Here is a 16,379-nt window from a genome sequence, read left to right on the forward strand (position 1 = left end):
CTTAGTTTTATGACATACTGTACTTCTTGAGTCTTGACATGATGCATCTTTTGCTTGGTCTTAAAACCTCCAGCTAGAAGACTCTTTCCACAGCATCCCTTAACTCCTACAGACAAAGAATGACCTCTGTCCTACTCTCTTCACTAAAGAAATCAGCACGAGAGTGAAGGAACTGCATTAGGTGATGTACAGAAGAGTGTGCCAGGATGGGACTTCCATCTTTTCTCTTAGAATTAGTGTACTGTACTAATCGTTATTTGCGTCTCAAACAATCACGTAATGGCTGATTGTTGTTTTTTTTTTTGCAGTGTTTGATTTTTTAAAACTATTCTATTAATATTTTTTCTTCACACAAAATGTCTTTTTTGCTAAAATATCCCCCCTCAGGCTTTTTGAAACACTACATTGAAGCAGTGGAACAGTTAAATTAAAGACTAACCACAGAGCAATTCATATCAAAGTGAATACACATTTGTGGGATTTTCCTCTGCAATTAGAGGAGATATCCCATGATGGGTTTTGCATTACCATGTTCCGAGCAGACAGAGAAATTGTTTCAGTCTGGATAAAAAGGCTACATGACACATGCAAGTATTTTGACAAGGCTAGAATATGGATTAAACCAAAGGAAAGTTGCTGTATATGAGCTTAATGATCCCAGGTGGGATTTATAATTGGAAGGAATTTAGAATTTAATATACCTGAAACATTTCAGACGGGACTAGGAAGCAATGTGTTTTGCTTTCCTTACAAAATATTTATATAGTACATTGGTTGAAAGTTTTTTGTTTTAAATACCATGCCTTTCATGCTTTGTTCAGACTATTTTCATTTAATGCTTCATTATACAATTCCATGCTCTCATCTTACTGCATTTTCTTACATATTTTGTTCACCCTGGTATTTCACAAAAAGCAATTTCATTATGATGTAGTTTACTATGGCTACAGCTTAGAAAAGAACTTTTACAAAAAGAAGGAAAACACATTTCCAGTGTTATAAATTGACTATGCAAAACAGAATCAACTTTTCTAGTGAAAGGCTGTTTGTGGAAAAAGCTGTTTAAATTTGATGGGAGGAAAAAAAATGTTGAGCCTTGATATACGAATGTCCACAGTTTGTTAACTGCCTTCCAAATAGGATCTCACAAGGGGACCTCTGTCCCCTGTAATTAGGAGAACTGAGTGGTATTTTAATTAGATCATTGGTGATGGCTTAAAAGTGCACATTTTCACAGGGGTGTTATGACTGATGTTAGGATATAAAGGGCCTCACAGGGATAGTTGGGGGTTGGGTTTGGTAGCAGCATGATATGGCTGCTTAGAGTATTTTGTTGGTAGTCTATGAAAACCGCAAAAAAGTCCAATACATTGTGAGTTTTTATGGTCTTGGATCCCTGGACTCTTTGCGTGCCATTACAGTAAACCATTTTAAAATGTAGTTCAGGTGGGTAGCTGCATCAGCATGCATAGGCTGCAAAGGAACAACTAATAGGTTTATTCCATGCTGAAAAGAGAAGAACGAAAACACAACGTTTCGGCCGTGGAGCTTTCTTCAGCTGTGAGCTCAAAATTAATTTGTACCTCAAACTGGTAATAAAATGAAAAACATGTATAACAGAACATTGGTTCAAGAACCCAAAAATGTTTCCTATAACACCCAAACATAACATTAATACAGCACAGAACAGTCCCTGATTATGAAAAAAATAATATTCCTGATTAATTTGTGTAACAAGTCATTGGCTCTGGCATAAACAATAGATAGCAAAAAATAATACCCCAGCTCATTTACAGTACAGTAGTTACCACATAAGCAAATGCATAAACAGTGTATACATTTACGTAACATTTTATTATAAAAAATGTAATGAAAATCAAGAGTAAATTTCTCATCTGAGAAGATGAGCGAAAATCTTGGCAATGTTTTAAGAGAGCCTCCCCCAGCTAACTTGTAAGAGTTAAAATCATGTTAAAAAAACAGGATATATATACAAAACTATTATATACACAGTACAGCAATTGCTCATATAGCATGGTATTACTGTACTTTGTTCTTATGTCTCTCACCCTGTAGATGCTTGGGGGCTATGAGCAGTGGGGAGGTATTCAGCAAAGTTAACAAAAAGAAATTTTCCTTAAAATTCAAAATAGAGTAATTAAACTTTTAAAAGACAGTATTATCTGTAAATGAAAGCCCTTCTCCCTCCCATAAATGATCAATTAAGCAAAATGATACCAAAGAAAATGTAATCGGTGTCAAAAATCTTTACAATTTCTTTTTTGAAAACACACATACAGTAGATAGTGATAGGCTTATTTAGATTCAATTCAATGTTTTTTGTCCCATTTGGAGAAATTCATTTTACTGCACACTCCCAACATCACAAGACAATGACAGACAAACTCTTACCAACTAAGAAGTCAATGCAATTGTGTTACAGCAAGATAAGGGAGAAGATAGTTACACTGCATTGCTTGAATGAGATACTGCAGTGGGGGTGAAAGATTTGTGTCTATTAGTATTATACCTGGGGACACAGAGGCATCTCCCAGACAGGAGAAGTGTGAACTCAAACTGGAGGAAGTGGGAGACAATCTATAATACAGTTTGCTTTCTTTGTAGTTGATATTTAAGGCAATTTGATTTTACCCAATTAATTTGCTACTTATTTTGACACAGCCTATTACAATCAATGGTACTGATGGTACCAAACCAGCAAGTGAGACAATGTGTATATTGATACTCTGTAACAAACATTAAGAATTTCCAAAATTTAAAATAAATCTACAATATTCAGCATGTAAATGGCATTTTTCCCCCCATACAGCCCAACTTTATTTTTTTCTGAATAATATGTTAATTTCTGCTGTATTTTTTCCCTCAATTATCTTGTCATGACTCAACAGCTGCTGCAATGTAACAATCTAACCACACTAAAACATTACACAAAGGTTTTAGACCTACATATGGATATTCAATTTGACCTGATTCCTGAAAATTGTTTAATGTATTTACATGTATTTGTTATATAAACAAAATTGATAATGTTTTAGCATCATTTAGGAAAAAAGTGTCACAGTACATTTTACTCTCTGTTAGGGAAATACTATAGGTAAGGAATGAATCCTATGCAGATCCAGAGAACTCCAGAGTTGGAAAACAGAGGTAAACAGGAAGTCCAAACAAGCAGTAGGTCAATAGCCAAAAGGGTCTTACAGCAAGAAATACCTGAGGGAGAATCCAAAAGTCATGGTCAAAAGCAAGGCTAGAATCCAGAGGCCAAAAGGGGGAAGCAAAGGATGTTTCAAGGTAAGCAGAAGTAATAACTCTCACAGCAAAAACCTAATACTGAGCAGGGAAGGGACAGAGCTGGGCTTAAGTAGACCAGGAAGGGTAGGCATGGTGGTGAAAAGGGGCTAGGATTGGTAGTCTGAATCTTTCCTGAGTAACTGAAGTAGGTGCCTGTGGGTTTGGAGCCCCCTGGTGGTTGGATGATGATGAAAACAGTATCAAAACATCTAAACAACTAAACAGTGATTTGGGGATAAAGAATGCCATAATAGTTAATAAAATAGAAGTTAATAGTCCTTAAATGCCAAAAATAAAGAGTAAAAAGTCAGATTTCTTAGCCTATAACCTAATAAGCTTTCACAAGTGTTATGATGAAACACATTATGTCCTTGTATACAGTAGCATAAACATTTATTAGTTAAGTCACATGTTTGCCAGGTATTAGAAAGGTAAAGGACAATAATAACTATCCGAGAGGATAATAACTGTATTGAATAGCTTGAATAAATTGAAAGTACTGAATGTATTTCTAAAGTAATTTGAAATGGAACTCAGTCTTCTGGAACTAAAAAGTAGGTTTCTCTTCAATTTCCAGCTAGATTTGAGTTCTCCACTAAAAAAGGTGGAATTAGTTCCACTACTAATATTCTCTTAATATTCTCTTAATTAAATACATGGTTCTTACTGTTTCATGATTTATTACAACAGACATGTTTGAGATACTGTGCCTTCTTGGCAACAGATCTTTTTGTCAGGTTCACAGCTGAATGGCCTTAGGTAAAGTGAGTTGCACTACAGTACGTCAAATATTAAAAAAACGAGTTGAGCTGACTTTCGAAACCATCTTCTTCATTTTATCTATCTCCTGCTGTTTCAAAGTAAAGCTCATTACTCAGCTATATCAGGAGCCAGAATTCCATGGAAAAAAAAAACTAAGAATGATAGACTTGATTAACTTGGAAAACATTCAGCTTTGAAGATAAGATAAGTCATCAGTAATGGTTCAAGTTAATATCTTGGTAACGGTAATATCTTAAGCCATTTGAGGACATATAGTATATTTTGAATAGTCTTATTAATAATGTAATGGTTTCCATAAGGCTTGCTTGAGGTAAAAGGATGCAGGGTTTTAAAATAAATTGCAGAACACTAAGTAAGATGTTAAATTGTCCTGGGATTTAAATAAACATGCCCCACTAAAATTTAAAATCTTTAAAACACTCAGAAACAAGCTGTTTTTCTTCTAAAGTGCAACTACTATTCATTCTTGTACACTATTTCCAATGCTTTCCTCTTCATTTCCCCATAAAATGTAAAAAGTACAATAAAGCTAAAAAATTTTACTTTAAAATTCTAAAGCAAAGTACACCCTTTTGTGAATGATTATTGTACAGTGCATCTTACATTTTACTGTATAAGTTTAATTATAGACATGTTCTGCAGTGCTGCATAATAATGCCATGTTTATTTTTTAAATGCCCATTTTAAAAGTCTCAGACCTACTGTAGATACGCTTTTTTATTGCCAGACTTTAGCATTGAAAAAATATGTTTCAGAACATTAAAAAATAAATCTAACCAGGTGAAATGAATGCTGATATTCCTTGATTGCTCACTAACAAAATACTCTAAAGGGTTGAACTGTACTTACTAAGGAAAGTCACAGAATACATTTTCACCTTAAATAGTTATCATTGCTGTAGTGACAATGTACCAGAATTCTTACTGTCAAATGAATAAAAAAACAGCTAACTATAGTAGTTTTGCACCTAAAACACTTAATGGCAGCTTTGCATTGTAGCCATTTTCCTAAAGTTTTTTAACCTTTTTGGAGAATGTGATTTTTCAGTTGTTTCCCAGCAGTATATACAGATTACTTATCAAGTTAACCATTCAAATTCAATCTTTCTGAGAAAGTGGTTAAAGTGTACAGATAATGGGAAGACAGATTTCAAGGACTAGGAATTTAACTAAATGTCAGTGCTCTGGTTTGAGAACCCTGGGATATGGGCAATATGAATTGTGAAAAAACTACCCTGGAGAGGCATACTGATTGAGGAGACAAAAGCATGTGAGATAATATTTGTAACGTAAATTAAGTGATCGAGTGGAGAGAAATCTCTTGTAGGAGGGCAAGACATAAAAGGTGGAAAGGATTTTTCTGATGGCACCGAATTTGGGTTGTAGTAGTATGCAGAAAGAGTTGACAATGATCCCCAAACATTCCATAGACGTATCAGATTGAAATGCTTTCTGAACTTTGAAACACGTCGATTTGAGTAGCACCTGAGAGTGGGATGCAACCTGAAGTTTTTTTTTTTCCTAGTACTCCACAAAGATACCAAAATCAAATCATGGGCATAACTGTAAAAATTTAGTAATGATGGCTTTTGCAACCGGTGGCATATGAGGGATTCATGACTTTCTAAAAGCCACTGCTGTAAAGGAGCAGCGATTGGGGCATCTGTACTCAATTGGGTTGACATTAAAGACTTCTCCTGCAAAGATGATAGTGCATGGATTAACAAAATGGACATAGTGGGGGAAACAATAATCATCCAGGTGGATGCTGCAAAGTACTAATAATAATAATAATAATAATAATAATAAAAATAATAATAATTATATTATTATAATAATATTATTATTATTATTATTATTATTATTATTATTATTATTGTTATTATTGTTATTATTATTATTATTATTATTATTATTATTATTATTATTATTATTATTACACTTATATAGCGCTTTTCTGGACACTCCACTCAAAGCACTTTACAGGTAATGGGGACTCCCCTCCACCCCCACCAATGTGCAGCATCCACCTGGATGATGCGACGGCAGCCATAGTGCGCCAGAACGCTCACCACACATCAGCTATCAGTGTGGAGGAGAGCAGAGTAATGAAGCCAATTCGTAGATGGGGATTATTAGGAGGCCATGATTGATAAGGGCCAATGGGAAATTTGGCCAGGACGCCGGGGTTACACCCCTACTCTTTTCGAGAAGCGCCCTGGGATTTTTAATGACCACAGAGAGTCAGGACCTCAGAACAGAGCAAGCAGAGATTGCAGAAGGGTGGGAGAGGAGAGGAAAGTAGAGGAAGGGAGGAAGCAGCAGTTGTTGAACCACAGTACTGGTTAATGGTGACATCGGGAGAGCTGGAAGAAAGAGAAAATACTGGTGGTGTCTAAGCTGGTTGCTTTCTACGGAGAAGCCAAGGTCAAATAATTGTTTTTATGAGACAGAAGATCATCCTATCTCTGTTTGAAGGAGGCGAATGATGGTTGCATCACAGAATCCAGGTCTGTTAGGAAATGCAACAACCACTAGAGGGGAAAGTGGAACCAAGCAAGCAGCAGCAGAGAGTCATAGGAACAACTAAAGATAAGCTTTAGCAACGTGGAGCGTGAGAGAGCTGTCTGTCTCTGACCACAGCACACTTCAGCTCCAAATGAAAGACTCTTAACTGTGCAGTGGTTACACATAGCATATTAAAGATATCGTAGTGTGTTTTTGTTTGTGTCGGTGCTCTGTATACGACTTTGATGTCTGGAAATTGGACATGAATCCAAATTGAGTTTCTAAACAAACACCTTTACTAATTAAGACCTTTGAACCCTTGTTTTAAAAACACAAAACTTCCATTATTATGATCAAAGTCCAGAGAAGTAATCTATGTTCCATCTGTGCTGTTTGTTTGCTTGTACAGTACATAATCTTTAATTTACCATCACAAGCAAAACTGTAATACTGAGCCATGAAGTAATGATGGCAAAAACAGGAAGAAAAAAGAATGTTCTAGATGGCCTCCGTGACATAAGCTATTAACCTCTTTTTAAAAGTGACTTATCTAAGTCCAACAAAAACATGTTTGGGCAACAGAATGTGTTATTTATAGAGTGCACTCTAAAGTATCTAAAAATCAAGGGAAATTGCCTTACAAGACTTTTCTTTGATCCTTTAAAGTTTTTACAAGTAAGACATTTTTAAAAGGTTCATGACTTTGTAATTCAAAATATTGAGATTGATTCTAGATATGAATGCATGATTATTGCCTTTATGTAATTATGTCAAATAGTTTATACATTAAAAAACATTTAATTGTTGTATAGGAAATGTGTTAATAAATGCTTGGGCACACAGATTAAACCTGAAACTCAGAGCGTCACTCCTCTGGAAAAGAGCATAAACACACATATATTGTACTACAATGCATTTATGTGTTAAATCTAGTCTTTCACTTGCTCCATCAAACAATAATGCACAAAATAAAAACTGTGAAATCATATGCAATTAGCAGACAAAAGATGATTAATACTTGTATTAATTAACTTTCAAAAATTCTACCATCACACAATGACTCTCACTATAATCATAATTACACATACCTACAGTAAATAAAAGTTTCCTCAATTATGTTTTCAGAATTCAATTGCTACTGCTGTTTGCCGATATCATGAGCCTATCAAAACTGGAAACCAAACAGCTTTATTTTAAAAGACAGATTTTGAAAAATGTGAGACTTCCTTGTCTTACACTGATATAAAGTATGCTGAGGGATGTAAACACTGTGGGTTTAATGGCTATTCAAACAAAGATTGTTCCTGAAAGGCTTTGAAGGGATTACTTTCCCTCTAAACTGATCCTTTTATGATCTGTTAAAATATGTTATTGTATTAATAAACAGTATGCTATGCGTCATAGCAGTGGGCTTTGAGGGCATTTTCCTTCCCTCTCCATATACCCTTCCATATTTTCCCATAGAGAGTGGTGACACTGACATCTGTGAAGCATATTATTTCAAGGACTCTTCAACAGCTGAAATCAAATATCACCAACCACACCACTTCAGGGAATGCAAAATGTTAACACTGTGTTCAAAAAACATAATACATTTTGACAACCACTCTGTTTCTTTAGTCAAGACCTAAAAAGCACATGCTTATATTCAGTTGTGCAGTACATGTTGATACTTCTCCATTTTGACTCTGAATAATTTTATGGGAAGAGATTTTTATATGCTTGTTTTTTTCTGTTTTCATCTTTGGCCTTTTGTATATGTTCCATTGTTGCTTTTTTCATTTACATCAGTTTTTTTTTGTTCATGATCTATTCCAGCAAAAACCATTTTTAATAACAAAATGATAATGGGAAAATATCTTAGCTTTCAACTAGCCAAACATCTTTGTGTTCTGTTTGATAACTCAGTCTTTCAGTGACTTTAATTTATTAAGGGACAATCACATTTAAAGAGTTCTTTTTAGTAGCTTTTTTAAAAAATTGTAAGAATGCGTGACATGATCAAGGGATAAGTTCAACGTGAAATCTAATAGCATACGGAATGTCTATGAACTTAAATAAAAAAAAAATCTCTCTGATTTATCTATCACCAACTTATTTCTTCTGCATGTTTCGTTATAAACACAATTCCTACAGATATTGTAATTGGCATTACAAAGAGCCATAGTACTTTAACTGTTAACCAAATGTATCTGAACATAAATTTGATCTTTAAAATAAAACTAAAAATCTCATCCTTTAGATGCAATAGCATGTTCCGTGATAGCCTGTCCCTACAGATATACAGTAAACATCTAATTTTCTGTTACTCCAAAAATTAATTGTACACTCCACAAAATACTCTTAGTTAGCAAAACTATTTAATCTTTGGGTTTAAAAAATGAATCATTTACAAGTATTTCTCAAAATACTTTCAGTGTTATAAATCTCCTGGCTAAAAAACTTTTCTCAATCTTGTGGAATGAATGCAACAATTTATCAAAATAAGCACTTGTAACAGCATCATTATTTATAGAGACGGTCACTTGAGAGCTGCTTCACAAGCCAGTCTATATTTATGAAAGAAGAAAAAAAAGTTTGCCATTATATTCCCATGGATCTGAGCTGTCTTTCTTCATACTGTAGACTGAAATAAATTAAAAGGATGCAAACCAGGTGCCCCACCCGTTGAGCAAATTATCATCAGAAACCCGTTTATCCCTGTTGGGGTCATCACAAAGTCTATCCCAGACACACACAGCTCAAGGCAGTTGGCAGAGAGATGAAATGTTAAAGCAAGGTCCTGACTACTTGAGCATTAAAGATCCCATGGCACTATTTGACAGCAAAGGAATGTTAACCCTTTTTTTCTGGCTAACTTCCACTGTGAGCAAGAAAAAAAAGTGACCTACAAAAATGTACCCCTTAATTCAAATGGAGAAGTAATTTCACTAGAATGAGTCCCCTGTGCAAGTGAAAAACAGCGAGAAAATGTATCCACAGAAACAGTGCTTGAAGTAGACTGATAGTGTCCAATATGCAGTACCACCATATCTGTTTTTTATTTTGGGTTTCTGGCACTTTCTGTTCAAACTTTTCAAGGACCTATATACACATTCATTAAATAAACATATGTTCAAATTGAAACACATCTGTTTATAACATTATTGATTTTAATCACGTCTGGTGAGTCCTTGCTTCTACGCTACCATTCCCAGATTACAAGAGGGGCACATGATGTTGCAAAAGATGCAGCAAAAATCTGAGACTGGTGGGAACTTTAAAGAAATCAGTATTAACTAGAATTTCAAAATGGTGCATGGCTAAATGGTAGAAAAAGAAAGAACTACAGATTCAACATGTTTGCAAAGGAATGATGTGGAAACAGACAATGCAGTTGTATCTCAGACTACTAGCTACTTTTCCTATTAAGATTTTCTGCATAATGTTGTCACGCTCATAATCCCTTCTCTTAAGGGTGCTCCGGCCCTTTCACATTTTTGATGATTTTCTGCACCTATCTCCAATCCTGCCCCTCCTTATTTAAGCTGGGTGCTCTTGGTACTCTGGGCTCTGCATTGAAAGACGGATGCTCAGAGGCCCGCCTACCACCAAGTCACCCTACATCTGCAGCTTGAGGGTATAGGCTTCCTATTAGCGTCCTGACCCAGCTGAGTCCAGGGTTCAGAGCGCCTGGCCTCATCATCCTGTTTTACTCCCCGTCCCCGTACCGGATCCCGTTCCGGTTTTTAACACTGTTTTGTTACGTCTCGGCTGGATCACCCCATTTGGACTTTTGGACTTCGCTCCGGATTTCCCCCCTGGACTCCTTGGACTTGTTCGCCCTGGCTACACCCCTGAGCACCAGTTCACTATCGTCACACCCCCCCGTCTGTCAAGTCCTCCTGATCCTCGCCGTCTCCTTCTTGTCATCCTTTTCTACTTACTTCAGGATTATACTGTCTGCATAGGGTCCAGAACTACGCTTCATTACAAATTTAGTTTTTAATGTGTCTTTAGCCGTAACAACTACCCAGGTATATTGTGGCGAAATTATTTCAAGCTGTGGGTTGTGAGTAATTATTTTACTTATTGAAGTGAAATAAAAATAATCAAATTTAACTGCATGGACAGTTCCAGATTTTCACCATTTTTGTAACTCCCCATATGGAATATGGAACATGGAACAATCTGTACTGCCTACAGGATTAGAGAATGCGCCCCATCCCAGAATCAAACAATAACTGTCATTCTACTTTGCTACCCATAATGTAAAGAAGAAGATTCAAAACAAACTACATATACCATAGTGAATTTTATGGGAAGACTTTCATTGGTAAGGAAGGAACAAAGTATATCGGCTTTATAACTATCATTTATCTTTTAGTCAAATGTTCCTGACAAACAATTACTACCAAATCATTTGCATTTAGCAGCTGATACTAAGGTCAAGGTTATGCTATCAGCAATACTGTACATTAGTGTACATTAGTGTAGTAAAGCAGGGGTTGGAAACACGGGTGAATTCCCCAGGAACGGGGTCATCTCATTTAGGAGCACTACAATCTTCAGATTCTCATGGGAAAAATCAGAATTGGTTGCACCTGGAGACTAACTCCCTATAAAAGCAGGTTGTAGGACAGTCAGCTTGCCTTTTCACAGACCCTTGTGGTTTAGCAAGACAGTGAGTATCTAAAAAAAACAATTCAGAGATGAAGGTTTTTGTTAAGCACTACAAATCAGAGAAAACTTATAGCAGGCTTATTCGTTTTCCAGGTCAGGACGCCAATAAGTAAGAAGATGGTTAATGAGCGCACCTAGCTGACCGAGAGAGGTTATTGCCACTGCTAACAGGGGAAGATACAATTATGGTTCATGTGGAGATCCCTTGCCACACTACCTAGAAGGGGGATCTTTCACAATACATTTGTCACACAGTGAGAAGACCAGGTTAACAACTATTGTATAAGCATATATTAATATTTTAGCCCATTTCCTTCCCTTGTGAATTGAAGAAGGTATCTTTTGCTTTTTCAGTTCTTCAGACATCATTTAATTGTATACATACAGTAATGTGGCATTTCCTTTGGCTGTCTATCTTAAAAGTAGTCAGCTGAACATAGTTCAGTTTGTGAATGTTATTAATAAGACTAAACAGCTCCCCGTGTATCTGCTACCAGCAATAGTAGCCTAGATTAAAGCAAAACCTCAATATTTATCAAAAATTATGCACGCAGTGCTTTGAAGCTACAGATAAACAAAAGGTTCATTATCAAATACTGGGTTTGCAATTTGTGATTGTGCATGTAACTTTTGTTTGTACAGGTCAAAACCAGGAAGTTGTAAATGAATAAACAGTATTTAATCAGGAAAGCAGAAAGAAACAGGAAAAAGTACATCTCATCTGTGTTTGTCACACATTTAAAGAACATTCTAAAGTATTTTGTTCTTCTAGTTGTTCTTTTCTTTGACCTTTAGAAAGGTTTCAAGTTCAAGAGACATGGTGGCAACAGTTAAAACAACTTTTAAGGTGGCCAAGGACATCCTGACAAAAATCCAATAAAAAAGTTCTTTATGAAAGATAACGAATGTTTAAGAGCCAGCTGGTAACGTCTGTCTTTTCAGTACAAGTAAACCTTGGTCTACAGCTATTTTCATGTTCAACCAAAGCAGCTGAATTGCACAGTCAATGAACTTCAATTACTCTGCTGGCAAGAGATAAAGACATCTTGACCCTTTTTGTATACACTTTATACTGCATATGTTTATGACCTCCCACAGCAAGAGCCTAATATGAAACAGAAGACAACAAAACATTAGCCAGTACACAATATCCAAACCACTGAAGCCTGGAACTGATTCATTAAGTTATATTTGATGATGAAAGTGTATTGCTTTCAGTATGGGTTAACTTTCAAAAACACAAAAGGGGTTTGTTGCAATCATCTGCTAAAGCTAAACAATGTTTATCTGCTTCATATTATCCAAATCATTATTTCTTGCAATAAAAAAATAAGAATGTAGATATTTACATCAAGTTTTTAACTTTTCCCCATTTTCTGTGCATTAGGACCATGTTAGAAGAGTAGACCATCCTGATGCATCATGGTAGAGCTTTTAAACAGTGAGACTGGACCCCTGAGGCTGCAGCACTTTCGAATCAATGGATGACACACATTTAAAACCATGCATTTAAATTACTCCTGACCCACTTACAGGAGCTGAAGGCCAGTGGAATCAATATCCACATGGTGAAGTTTTATCACAGATTAATCAGCTCAGAAATGCTGCTTCACCATATAGCCGTTTTCTGAAGCTGAAGTATCATACATCATTTTCAAGGCAATTATCATCTTTTAATGATAAAATAAAAATAAGGCATTTTCTACCAGGTGTGAAAGTAGAGGATATTTGATCTGATTTACATAGTAGACAGAACACAAGACGGAAGGAATGCCCTGGGATGTACAGTTCCAAGAAAACATTTGTGAACCCCAATACAATAAGGGAATTACACCAATTCCAAAAATATAAACTTATATTTTCTTAAATAACCCCCAAAAATTATTTACCAATTCAATGCGTTTTGAGATAAATCATGAATGAAATAGAAAACATTGAATAATTAAGAATATGTGAATGTGAACCAACATTTGACTTAACACAATTAAGAGGGTAAATAGAACCAGGTTGTAATTAATGGATAACAGTTAATGAGTTTGGGTAAACCTGTCATATATAATTGTCAGAAACTATGGGACTATGGAATTTACCATACAGGTTAGTGGAAAAATATCTGATCATGATCAAAAGAGATTTCAGAGAACCTTAAAAAGAGCAAGTGAGGAACATCCGTCTAGAGTAGGCTACAAAACCATTTCTAAACATTTGCCAGCTCCATCCACAGTTAAAAAGCTATAAATGTAAAATTTTCAAGACCATATTGCCTCTACCTAGAACTAGTCTCCCTAAGAGGAAAATTATCCAGGAAGTAAAAAACTTTAACAGAGTACCATCTGCAGAACGTAAGGGCTTTTTCACTATGGCTAATATCAACTTTCATGCTTTCCTCCTCAGAAAAAAAAAGTTTTTGACCATGAGAAATGTTTTGGATTGTAAAAACCAAACACTGCATTCCAATATAAAAAACCTCATCCCAGACTTCCAGCATGTTGGTTAGAGTGTCATGATTTGGAGCTGCTTTGCTACCCAAGCACACAGAAGGCATCATCATTAACAGAACAGTGAATTTGGTGTTCTGGAGCAAATTCTGGAGTTTAATGTCTGGCCATCCATTTATCTTCTGAAGCTGAGCTAAAAGTGAGCCATGCAGAGAACAATGCTCCTAAACATAAACAATTGTTCAAACAATTGTGTACTGAGTAACTAAAGAGGAAGAAGAAATTGTATTTTCTGCCAAGTAAAAGTCCAGACAAACCCCACTGAAATGTTATGGTAGCACCTGAAGCAGAGAGTTTGTGCAGGGAAACCCTCAAATGTCAGTGACTTGAAGAGGCTCTGTAAGGAAGAATGGGCCTAAATTCTTAAAAGTTGATGCAAGAGACTGATAATCATTTACAGTAAAAGGTTTTGCTGAAGTCAATTCTGCTCAAGAAGGTGCCACCAGATACTGAATCTACGAGATCACATACAGTACTTAATCACATAAGGATATAATTAAACTTGGATCATTCGTTAATTAAATAATCCAAATATATATTTTATATTTGGATTGTTATATTTTATATCTTTGTCTTACACGTTTAATCAAGTTATATTCATCTGTATCCATCTATCTTTAACCTTCATGAAGTTCTAATTAGGTATAAATATATATATACACACATATGAGAATATGGATCTGGGGGTTCATAGACTTTTCATCTTAGTGAGGGTGAACTGAATGCTTACTTTAAAAGTTACTGTTATAAAATATGTAATAAGATCAGATGTCTCTTCCACAAAATGTAGTTAATATACTTTCATAATCTGGAGGTCTAACACAGATTTATGTTTCCAAAGCTTACAAAATGAACTCTGCAGCTATTGTTCATCTTCAGCATATCTATTCATTAGTGCCACAGTGTAATGAGTTATTTAATGAAGTTTTCTAAATATCCTGTGGCACACTTGTAGTAGCTTTTATTAAGGGGAAAACATCAGGAAAACACATTAATAATAAAATCAATTGAGTCTGGATAGAGCCGCATTCGAAAAACCACACTATGAGTATCCCACTCATATCATGGTATATAGTCTACCCATGACAGATTATAAATAACCTACAGTAAACCCATGGATTGATTTGGTTCGGGTCACAAGCAAGCCATCCATCTTAACGACTTTAAACAATCTATTTCTGGTCTGACCCACAGCATAGAGCATTTAATAAAAATTCATTTTCCTAACCGCTTAATCATCTTGTTCCTTCATGGCTTTGTATTGAAGAAGGCTGTGTTAAATAAGCCATGATTAATAACTTCACGGTTGTGGCTGATGGAAAGCTTGTGTAAAATTCTCATAACTGTTTCATGCTTGCGGGCAAAGACAAAATACATTAAACAACAGCATCCTCAAGTGGTGATTCAGTTTCTGGTTTTGGATTTGTATTTGTTTCTCTAAGATAAAAACTGTTTTGTTTAGCAGTACAATCTAAGACCTTTACAAATAAAATAATGAGTACTTTAAGATTCTTAAAACCTTTTCTATTTTGGCCCATGAACAAAACATGTTTTAATTTTCTTGTTCGTTACAGTAGGCAAAACCTGCAATACCCATCCATCCATTTTCTGACTGCTTCATCCAATTCATGGTTGTGGGGTAGATCCGATCACTTTTATTAGCCATATACAATTTCTTGCATTAGTCATTTGTCTTTTCACATACTCCAGCTTCTTCTCTATGAGACACACAGGTACACAAACAGTTTTGGGTAAGAGCGCAGGGTCAGCCATTTATAAGGAACCAATAGAGCAGCGGGGATTAAGGGCCTTGCTCAGGGGCCCAACGGAGTAGGATTCCTCTGCCAGCTGTGGGATGTGAAATCAGCAACCTTCCAGCCACAGGCACAGACCCTTAGCCACAATGCCACCCCTCCGCCCTAACCGAAGCCTGTCCCAGCAAGCAAGGGGCACAAGAAAGGATACACTCTGGATGGGACACCAGTCTATTGCAGGACACATACTGACACAAACACAGATATGCGTATACTCAAACCGGGGGCCATTTTTCTAGAAGCCAATTAACTTGCCAGTATGTCTTTAGACTATGGGAGTAAACAGGTGCATCCAGAAGAAACGCATGCAAACATGGGGGGAATATACAAACTCCATTAAGACAGCACCCCAATTCCTTATTTGAACCCAGGGCAAGACAGCAATGCTAGCCACTGCACCACCATACCACCGCAATATCTATTATATATATTTTCTCTAATTGCTCAAGAGTGCAGATACTGAACAACTTCAAGAAACTCATATAATCCTTACCAAGTATTGATCTGTAACTATGTATTCATAGTGTGTCCATTTAGCGCTTGAAGCAATCAGGGACAACAGTACCTCAGGATAGTCAGGAATAGTGCCAACATGAATGGATGTTTTCTCTCTCAAATATGTCAAAACTGACTAACATTCCTTCTTGTCCTGATCTTTGAGCAAGAGTAATGAATCATGACTAATTGTGTGCTGGTTTCTATTTTAGTTAGATGGAAACTAATGATTAAAAAACAGTATTTAACTAGATAAAGATACTATTGGATTACTTTCATTTTATTCATATCCTAACCAGGGACTGATT

This window comes from Lepisosteus oculatus, chromosome 12 (genome assembly GCF_040954835.1).
Source record: "Lepisosteus oculatus isolate fLepOcu1 chromosome 12, fLepOcu1.hap2, whole genome shotgun sequence".
Classification (NCBI taxonomy): Eukaryota; Metazoa; Chordata; class Actinopteri; order Semionotiformes; family Lepisosteidae; genus Lepisosteus; species Lepisosteus oculatus.